We start from the raw sequence: 11392 nt of genomic DNA on the forward strand, positions 1-11392 counted from the left end.
AAAAGAGGGTGGGCTATTGTTTTCCCTCCAGTTCTTGAACTATAATATAACTTCCAATGAAATGTATTTTATCTCACAGCCAAAGAAGTATGATTCGAAATATCGAAAACCAACCTATGGCTCACAGACTTGAAAAAAACCTGAGACCATGATTTCAGACGAGCCACAAGTCCTTGAGATAAGTCGCAAAAGTGCAATATGCATATATATATATACTCAATATATAGATAATATACATAGGTATGGCTATAACGAGGTCATAAAAAGCATTTACTACAGTAAATATACTATGAATGGACTAATGTGGACATTTAGGCTATCTTACCTATCGTTTAGACACATTAGTCAAAAGCCAGAAGAGAGAATTCCTGTAGGTAAAAACGGCATTTATTAGAATAGCAACTGAAATATTCAACTCACCGTCAGACTCATTCATCATATTCAGGAGTCAGCAAACTGTTTTCTGTAAAGGGACAGATAGGAAATATTTTAGGCCTTGCAGGCCATGGGGCTCTGTCCTAACTCCTCAGCCCTCACATTGCAGCCACAGACACCGTGTAAATGAATGGCATGACTATGTTCTAATAAAATTTTATTTACAAAAACAGGTGGCAGACCAGATGTGGTCTGTGGGCCACACTTGCCGCCCTGCTCTAAACCGTATATCATACTCTAAATAAGATACTTTACTCAACTATTCAGAAATAAGCTTAAATTAATCTGATCGCTGTACTAGTTAACAATTTATGTGCTGTTCACATATGAAGACATATTATACTATAAAATTGATATAGATACATAACAAAGTTCTAAATGTTTTATGTAATTGTGAAAAAGCTTAAAACTATTGTATTTACTTTTGTGCCCTTATTTCAGTTGTTGACAGCTTTGTGTCCCTTGCCAATAAAAAACAAAAAAAAAAACAGTTAGTCAGTTCCTTGAATTGTAAGTTTCAAAGAAGTCACACTCTTTAGAATAAGGTTAAATGGTTTTAAAACACTAGGAGTTCATCCTCTCCCAATATTTCTGCTTTGCTTCCGTGCAGTTTGATTTTTTTTATCTCTAATCTAGTTCTGAACTTTTTCACCATTATATCAAATACCTAAGTTGTGAGCACCAAATTTGACTGGAAATTTAAAATTTACATGTGTCGAAGACCAAGTGCTGAAAGACAAACTATCAACATATTTTAAAATCCAACCAAAGAGATTTAACTAAACCTTTAACTCAACTAAACCTTTAACTAAATCTAACTAAACCTAAACACAGGTACATCTTTATGCAATCCAGATGACTGACATGGGTAAATATCATAATTCTGGTATAAAGATATATAAGTATATTTGCTAGCTATTATAGAAAATATTTGAAAATGAAGTTGTCCATTGTCATTTGGAGGATAGAAGCTTATGTTTAACAGGGGACAACTGTTTAAAAAAAATCCTGTCTTCTCTTTTTACAAGCACATAATTTATATCGGAGATTTTTTTTTTTAACCAGTCAGAAACATTATTTTTATAAATACACACTTAGTTCTACTCTAAAAGGTAAAACTGTTTCTTACTGATTGTACTGATCAATTGGATAGATAGCTGTACTTTACTGAAAATAGATTAAAAGATAACATTTTATAGGAGCAAAATAATCCATGGAATTAAAAATAAATTATAAATTGGCACACTGTATTTAAAAGTTTCAAAACATAAAATGTAATGATGTCACTCAAGAAGCAGATAGAATGTCTCTGTATGTTTTGATGGCAATGTTCTCAGGGTTCTGAAAGCAATTCAAGAATTTGAAGTTGAGCAAGACCTAGATATTTACTGATTTTTTTTTAAAGAACATCTTGGTCCAAGGCCAGAAACCTCTTGTTTTCTGAAAAAAGGAATGGATGTCAATTAATTTTTTACAAACCCAACTTGAAGGGCACTTAATTAATAGCCATGCTTGGCTGAGTTCAGAGACACATGACCTCATAAATCATAGAGAGCTCACTAAATTTTGTTGAGAGGTCAAGGCAGAGTAAGTGGAACAGTTACCTGACATAATAAATTCTTGATTTATTTTAGCTATGTGTTCTGATCAACATTTCTTGTAGTGTATGCTCTATTACGGGATGGCAGAACTGCCACAGTCTTAGAAGCCAGACCGGCTCGGGTTTACATCATGATGAAACGAAATTACTTAACCTCTCTTGGATGATTTATTTCACCATAGTCAAAATGGTGATATTCCAGATTCTATAGAAGAATACTTGTAAAACTGGTCTGCCATTTCTCTCAGTCTCTTGCAAGAAGTAGTCTATCTACGGGCAGAATTACAGATCTAATTAGATTTTAGAAGAAGTTAATCAGGGGTTTTTCAGACATTTTTTTTATCTTGAGGGAGGAATGATGTTTTGAGTCCTTGGTCTGCAAACAGAAGAAGAGAAGAGAAGAGAAAAAACAAAAAAGAAAAGAAAGAAAACGAAAGGAAAAGCGTTGTCACTTTAAATATAAAAATCAAACTTGGGTAGCCCCTTAGAAAAAAGCCTGAGTTGACAGATGGACTTATTCTCAGAACAATGGAGAAGTTAAATAATTTTTTTTAAAAAAAACAAGTTATTCTCAGTCTAAAAGATGCATAGGAATTAGTGAATACGCCTTTCTGCTTTAGATAAAAACTGTTACCTACTCAATAGAAATACCTATCCTTAAAATTATATTATGTTTAAAGGTACACTTTGAATGAAATGGTAAAGTTATAAGTATGTATCTAAATTAATATAATAAACAACAAAACACACCAGTTTTTGTTTTGGTTCTTTGTAAAAACACATTTAGTTTTTTTTTTTTAAAAAAAAGCTTGTTTCTGTGAAATTACTTTTATGAAAATATCAGCAAGTATTTCCAGAAGACAAATTCAGAGGAGTGAAATTGCTGGATCAAAGAGTTGTCATTTCAATAGGCAGATATTGATAAATCAACCTCAGAAAAGCTACACCAATTTACACACCAAGCAAATGCAGGTGTGCCCTGAATCCAAAGGCTTTTGCCAACTCACTCAATCTGCTATTTCTAGTTACATCCAACCCACAGTGAGAATATAGCCCATTAAATGCGTCATATGCGTCCTTATCTGATCAACTCATCAGTGCGCTCTAACATTCATCCTGTCCAATTCAGGTTGAAGAGTTCAGTTTTAAGTAAAAAACACCATTCTCCTCATTGGTTGTTTCCTCCCTGGCTTCCTTTATTCTCTTTCCTTCAAGTCTGGACCCACGGGCCATGCTTTTTCAAACTAGAACCCTCAGCTCCTTCCAACCTGGTCCCTTTTTGTAGCGTCTCCCCTAAAAAATTCCTCGTTGTGTTAAATGCCAGCCCTCTGCTCATGCTGCCCTTTCCCGCTGGAAAATATCCAGCAAGTCTGTGTCTGAACACCATTCTGGCTTTGAACTTCAGCTGCCCCGAGCACAGCATGTGACCCCTTTCCCTGTGGCCAGGTCCTTTTCCCACATCTCTGAGGCAGAGGTTTGCAGACCGGAGGCCATCAGAATCAGCTGTCAGTCTTCATGTTATCTGACCTTCCTTACCTGACACTAGTGACCTCTCTCCTCTGGGCTTCCAGAGCACCGTGCTCTTGCTTTGCCTTCCAGGGACCTTCCCAGGTCCTTCTATGGACCACTCTAAAGGAACTGACTGCTGGTGGTAGGGTCACAGTCACCAACCAAAGTACACTTTTTTTTAAAGCATTTTTAAAAAAGATTTTCTTTATTATTTGAGAGAGAAAGATTGAGAGGGCAAGTGGGAGGAGGAGAAGAGGGAGAAGCAGACCCCCTGTGGAGACTGATTAGAACTTGAGCCCAGGAACCGGGGATCATGACCTGAGTCGAAGTACAATTCTTAAAGTTCCCAGGGATAGACTTAAGAGCGTAATGGGTCAGAGTGCAGACTCTCGAGCCCAACTGGCGGGCTGAGCTCAGCTCTACTGCTTTGGTGCTGGGCAAGGCAATGTCACTGGCCCTAAGTATCTGCATGAAAAGATCATGATTGTATCTATGATGATGTGTGGCCCTCATGATGATGAGGATTCATGAAAAGTGCTCAGAATTGATCTAATATATGATAGGCTCTCAAAAAATGACATTTCTCTTTCCACCATGTGAAAGTACAGCCATAAAATGTCCGGTTAGAAACCAGGAAGAGCGTTCCTGCCGATCGTGGAATCTGCAGACATCTTGATCTTGGATTTCCCGGTCACAACGTGAGATGTAAATGTCTGTTTTCTAAGAAAAAAGAAAGTATTACTATCCATAACTGGGAGCCCTAAATAACCAGATAGGGAAATAAGCACAGATACAGGAAACAGACAGGCTTCAAATCCTGAGTGAACAATTTGCTAGGGGCACGGTATGGGGCGTAGGTGACATGGAGCTTGGCTTGCTGGACGGCGTGTTTAATGAAGTGAGTTCCCTCTTTTTCCTATCACAGAGTTGTTCACTGAACTAAAATAAATAGAATTAAGTACCTAGTACAAGGCCCAAAATAAAGCAAGTAGAAATTGGCTGTTTTTCTTTATTGTCCTCCTTTTCAGACCCTATGATTATTGATAATATCAGTGGATAGTAAGCCTATCAAACTTAATCAATAGGGTTCTACTTTAAATGTATATCAGAATGTAGCTCTGCTAGTGTATAAAAATGCAGTTAACAGTGGAGACATTTCCATCATCTGTGAACTCCAGAGAATGAAATGGTACATTTTATCTTAAATTTTATTTTTGAAACGGTACATTTTAAAGAAATAAAAAGTACATACGTATATGTGTGTGCATAATGAACCAGACAGATCACATCCAAAAGCATTTAGGGGAAAAAACCCTATAAATTTCAGAAGTCTAGTTTGATCCTTTTTTGAGCAGTCTGACCAATAAACTTAACTGTGAATCCAGAAGTTCTAAAGAATTTTCACTTTACACAGACCATCCGTTAGCTGGTGTTGATTCGTGGCAGAATTTTTAGCCGGTTACTTTAGTGCCCTGTCAGTACGTATTAGATAAATTCGTGTTACTGGCCATTCTGATACTTGTAACATTTGATTAATACATTACATCATCAACCCATATTTGTACAAACCACTGGGCTATAGTTAAGTAATTATGATGTCTTTCGTATATATACAACAAACTGGCTATTTTTCAAATTAACTGCTTTTTGGAAAAATGTAAGTCATTATTTTAGTTTCAATATAAACATTTGCTTCTGTTCTCAAGCTTTGTATACAGGAAAATTCCTCTATCATTCCTGGGGAAAAATGATATTTAATCAAATCTGACTTCTCCAAATGTAAAAATAGAACTCCCTGAGGGCCATGCTTCTGATAATAATAGGTTGTAAGCTCCACAAGGATAGGAAGTATTTTTTAAACTTCTTTTGTCTGTATTATCTGGTATAGTGGAGGGCACAGGTAAATTGTTGAATTGAGTTACAAAGAAATGTATACAATGTAACCCAAAGCTGTCTAAAATATAAAAAAATGGTGCACTCTGCAAGTGTGGACATTTTGGCCTGTGTGTGTGTATGGTTCAGGAACCCAGGCCCGGGAGGATGGTGTATATTTCTTCATTGTCGTTCCAGTTCTGCTCTGGATCTATGAAATATTCTTGGAGCAATACTTATGCCCTCTGATCTCCCCCTTTGTTAGTCAAAGGTGGCCTAGAAAAGCTCTTCAAGAATCCCATGATGAAAACAAAGGCAAAGTAGACTATGTGGGTACAGACATAGTGGATTACCAACAAAAGGACCTACAGAAATCTCTGGTAAAAAGACATAAATGGGGGTGCCTGGGTGGCTCAGTGGATTAAAGCCTCTGCCTTCGGCTCAGGTCATGATCTCAGGGTCCTGGGATCGAGCCCCGCATTGGGCTGTCTGCTCAGCAGGGAGCCTGCTTCCTCCTCTCTCTATGCCTGGCTCTCTGCCTACTTGTGATCTCTGTCAAATAAATAAATAAAAATCTTAAAAAAAAAGAAAAAGACATAAATGATTGTTCCAAAGGATCTCATTCTTTTAAAAATGGACCTGATAATATGAAGCACCTTGCTTGTAATTGTCTCTGACCTTTTCCTTGGAGACCAGAATTTGGGGTCGATGGCTACGTACCTGATTCTAGTCAGGAAATATATGACCCTTATATTTAATATGTGTTTAGTTATATTTAATGATCTCATTCCTGAGTTCCTTCTTCATTAAAGTAGCTTTCATTTCTATTCTTGCAGTAAGGCATAAATAGAAGGTTTGTGCAGGCAGATGCTGCTACTAGATCAGTACCCCCAAAATCCTGGGGCCTCTAGCTTCTGTTCAGGCTCTGAATTTGAGCAGAGTACAGTGTTACTGTGGGACAGTGCCATGGGACTGCAGTGAAAGGAAAGGGTTTGGGGAAGATGATAAGCCTTGAAACATAAAGATATAATTACTGTCCAATACAATGGAGCTGCTTACTCATGAGAGTAGTAATTCTTGCTTCTTGCCCTCAGGAAAACAGAAAAAAAGACAGGGGGATAGGGACAACCTTTTAGAAAAAATGGAATACCTTTATAGAAATATCTGATGTATATTATAAAATTCTAAAAATAGATTTTTGTGTATCTATGAGTACAGCCGTATAACAAACACAGCAACGCAACGGTAACCTCACTTTCAGGCTGCGAGGAGGACTGGAGCGCGGGAAGCAGCAATGCGGACCCTGGCAGGGGGTTGAGCGCACAGGACACCGGCTGGGGCAGCAAAGGACTCTGCGGGACTCTCTGAGCCGCCTGACTAGGGCCTGAGGTTCCTCTGCTCCGTGCAGAGCATACAGCCAGGACTCAAGCTATCCAAGTGGAAGATCTCACTTACCTCAAGGCCTTCATGAGCTTAGGGTTGAGAGTTAGAAAAGGTTTTACAGATGATTTCAACCAACATCTTTCCCCCCAAAAGATTCCTCTTCAAAATATGCTTACGAGGCTGGCAGTCACCTAGTTTTTGCTCTGAATTGTGCTCTCAGTGACTGAGAAATCATGGGGTGCCACGTTCTCCTTAGAACTATTCTAACTGTGAGATGGCCTCCTTGTATTTTTGAGCAGCAACCTGCCTGCCCATGAGCCCCAGCCTCTGGTCCCCGTTCTTCCCGAAGGAGATGAGCGCTGTCCTTGAATCCTTTCCCACTCCAGGACGTGAGGACGGCTGTGGTGGTCCCCACTTCCCATTCCCAGGTCAGGCCTCCCCAGCCCTTTCAGGGTATCCTGAGTGCTCCATCCCCACTGCCAACAGGTATTGTGTCTAAAATATTTTAAAACTATACATTTAATTATTACATATCATATTGCAAATATTTGGGCAGTGATGACTTCCATGTGATTTCGGCAGAGTTGACTAACATTGGGGCAACCCTGAATAGCTCTGGGCACATTATTTTATGAGTAGCCCTTTCAGATAATAACTAAGCCCAAATAAGATTATAGGCTTTAAAAAAATTCCCTTTGAAATTAAATTTAGCTCAGACAAAGGGAAGTAGCGAGGAAAGAAAAGACTTATTCAATGGGTAGCCAAAAGAATTTGCAACAAACACAACCCACTCAACTCCTTCATGCTAGGAGATTTTTGTCCTTGTCACATGAAGTCCTTACAGGATCCTAAATAATTTAGGGCTTTCTCTAGAAAGGGTCCTAATTTCTGGCAATAGCTAGAAGACCTTTGTTTTGAAAGGGTCCTAATTTCTGGCAATAGCTAGAAAACCTTTGTTTTTTATAAACCTAATTATAAATATTCTATTAAATGTTTAGGTCTACATTTCTAGAGGGTCCCTTGAACAGCCCTATATTCACAGTAGGACTCAAAGTAGTTGCTGACTATTAGCCTATAAGCCCAGAGCTACATGTTAAGGTTTTTCCAAGTTTAAATTCAAGGGATTGATTGATTGATGAGAGACAGAAAGCAGGGAGTGGGGGAGGGGCCGAGGGAAAGGAAGAATCCTAAGCAGGCTTCATACCCAGCGTCCAAGACCAGGGCTCGCAACCCTGAGATCATGACCTGAGCTGAAATCAAGAGTCTGACCCTCAACCGACTGAGTCACGCAGGTGCCCCAAGGGCTTAATTTAAATGAATAAAACTTCTTTAATACATAGGGCACACATATAGACACACACACACTCTGCTGTGGACTTTGAGGTGGGTTCAATTCTAGAATATACCTTCTGCAGTGCTGGGATCCTATGGGAAGAACGTAGCTCAGAAAACAAGCCTGGAACAGTCTGGTGGAAGAGTGGAGGAAAAAGAAAAATGTCAAAAAAAGCACCTCATGGGTTCAAGAGCTACCTTCTTTTGCTAGTTCTATTACCTATGGGCCGTTACCCTCTTTGAAGCCATGGGAGGAGAAGTTCAAAACTTCTACTCTGCCTCGCTGAGATCATGAAACTACTTATATTGGTGTACCTTAAAGCACGCTTGTAAAAAATTCACAATAATCAGTAAGACTGGGTTGAATGTCTAGATCAGTTTGGAGAGAACTACTATTTTCATATTTTTGAATCTTCCAATCTGCAAAAATGGAATATCTTATTTGTTTAGCTCTTTAATTTATATAAAAAGATTTTGTGTATTTCAGTATAGAAATATACATCTCTATACACCTTTTCTTAGGTTCCCCAGCTCTTTGATGTTCTGAATGTTATTTTAAGTGATATTGTTTCATATATTCCCTTTTCTATTTGGTTTCAATTTGTAAATATTAGTGAATTTCGAGTGAGGTTGTAAGCAGTTTGTTAAATTTACCTACTAATTCTAATAGTAAATACATTTGGATTTTCTATGTACATAATTATATCCTCTGCAAAGGACTATCGTCTTTCTTTTCAGTCGTTATGCCTTTCATTTCCTTTTCTTGCCTTATTATATATGGCAGGAATCTCTAGTATAATGTTCAACGAAAGCCGTGATTGTAGGAATTCCTGTGTCATTCCTGTTCTCAAGGGCAAAATTTTCAGCATATTACCATTAGATATGTCTGCTGTAGGCTATATCTCTATGAGTTTATAGAAATTCTAGTCCAGTTTACTAAAAGTTTTCATCATAAGTTGCTATTGAATTTCATCAAATCCTTTATCGAATTTGGATCTGTTACGATAACTACATTTTTATCCCTTTATAAAAACTAATGTGGGGCGCCTGGGTGGCTCAGTGGGTTAAGCCGCTGCCTTCGGCTCAGGTCATGATCTCGGGGTCCTGGGATCGAGTCCCGCATCAGACTCTCTGCTCAGCAGGGAGCCTGCTTCCTCCTCTCTCTCTCTCTGCCTGCCTCTCTGCCTACTTGTGATCTCTCTCTGTCAAATAAATAAAATCTTAAAACAAAAACAAAAACAAACTAATGTGGCAAATTACATTGATTGGTTTCTCAAATGTTAAACCACACTTACATACATGGAGAATTAACCTCACTTGGTAGTGATATATTATCTTTTGTATATATTGAAAGTCACCTTCCTATATATTGTGATGTCCTTGTGTGGTTTTTGGTATCAGAGTTAGGTTGGACTTAGTTCGGAAATATTCCCTTCTTTTACTTACTGGAAGCATTTGTATAAAATTGAGATAATTTCTTCCTTAAATATTTGAAAGAACTCACTGGAAAGGTTCTATATTTTCTTTGTGTAAGGGCTTTTAATAATTGATTCAATTTCCACCAACAGAAGAAACTCTAGATTTTCCATTTGTCAGTTTAATTTTTTTGAGGAATTTGTCCTTATTCAAATTTTCAAATCAATGTTGTGTTCATTATATCATCAAATCTTTTTACTGTAGAGTCTCCAATGATACTATATTTTTCATTCCTGATTTTTCTCCTGTCTTATTGATGTCTTACTGGGGGGGGGGTGGATGTCAGTTTTCTCCAACTTTTCAGCTTTTAGCTTTATTATTTTTCTTTAACTTCATTTTCTGTTTCACTGATTTCTAATCTTTATTGTTTCCTCCTTTCTCATTCTTTTACTCTTCTTGCTTCTAGAGATGAAGTGTATATGATTTTAACTTTTCAACTTTTATAGTAAATATAATTAAGGCTATAAATTTCTCTCCAAGCATTGTATCAGCAGCTGCAGCCAACAATTTTTGATATGACACGTCTTCATTATCATTCAGCTTAAAATATTTTCTAATGCCTGTTATGTTTTGTTCAGTCCATGAATTAGTAGATGGATTAGTAGTCCATGGATTACATAGAAGTGTATTCTGTTTAAATTGCAGACATTTGAGGATTTTCTAGTGATCTTTTGTTACTGATTTCTTGCATAATTTCCCGGAAGTCAGAGCATATTTCGAATTATTTCAAGCCTCGAAAATGTTTCTGGGGCTTTCTCTATGGTCTGTTTTGGTAAATCTTAAATATGGGCTTAAGTGAAATGTGAATTCTGTCACTGTTGACAGCATTCTCTATGTATCAGTTAGGTCAAGTTTGTTAACTGTGTTCTCCAGATCTATATTTTTACTACTTTTTTGTCTGTCTGTTCAGAGGTGTATTAAAGTAGCCCCTACGATTGTGGATTGTCCTCTTTTCAGTTGTCTACATTTGCCTTCTCCATTTGAAACAGTGTTGTTTTGACTGCGAAATCTTCCTTGTAAACTGACTTACCATTTCAGAATATCCCTCATCTCCAGTAATGTTTCTTGACTTCAGTCTGCTTCCTCCGACACTCGTCCGGCTAGACCAGTCTTTTCACTAGGGCTTGCAGGTTTTAGCTTTTGCCATCCTTGTACTTTCGGTGCACCTGTACTTAAGATGTACCTCTTGCAAATCAGACATACGTGGGTTTTATTTTCTTCCCCAGTCTGACATTAGCATATTACTTGAAGTATCTGATCCATTTTCATTTACTGTAATTAGTGATTTGGGTGATTTGATATCTACTTTTCTGTTTGACCCACTCTTTGATTTTCCTTATCTTTTTGTCTTCTCTTCTTTTGGAGTATTCAAATATTTAATTTCCTTCTTTTCATGTACTTTTTTTTCTTTTTTAAAGATTTTATTTATTTATTTGATAGAGAGAGATCACAAGTAGGCAGAGAGGCAGGTAGAGAGAGAGGGGGAAGCAGGCTCCCTGAGCAGAGAGCCCGGTGTGGGGCTCGATCCCAGGACCCTGAGATCATGACCTGAGCCGAAGGCAGAGGCTTAACTCACTGAACCACCCAGGTGCCCCTTCATATACTCTTTTTGATATTACAACACATACCTGGGTTAAATTTAATACGAATTATTGTATTTACCACTTCCTTGATGATACTAGAACTTTGTACTTTCGAGTTTTTCACCTTTTCCAATATTGTTCTCATGTATTCTGACTCTAAATTTTTTAAAAAGATTTTATTTATTTGAAAGAGAGAGAGAAC

This window comes from Mustela nigripes, chromosome 14 (genome assembly GCF_022355385.1).
Source record: "Mustela nigripes isolate SB6536 chromosome 14, MUSNIG.SB6536, whole genome shotgun sequence".
In the NCBI taxonomy this organism is placed as follows: Eukaryota; Metazoa; Chordata; class Mammalia; order Carnivora; family Mustelidae; genus Mustela; species Mustela nigripes.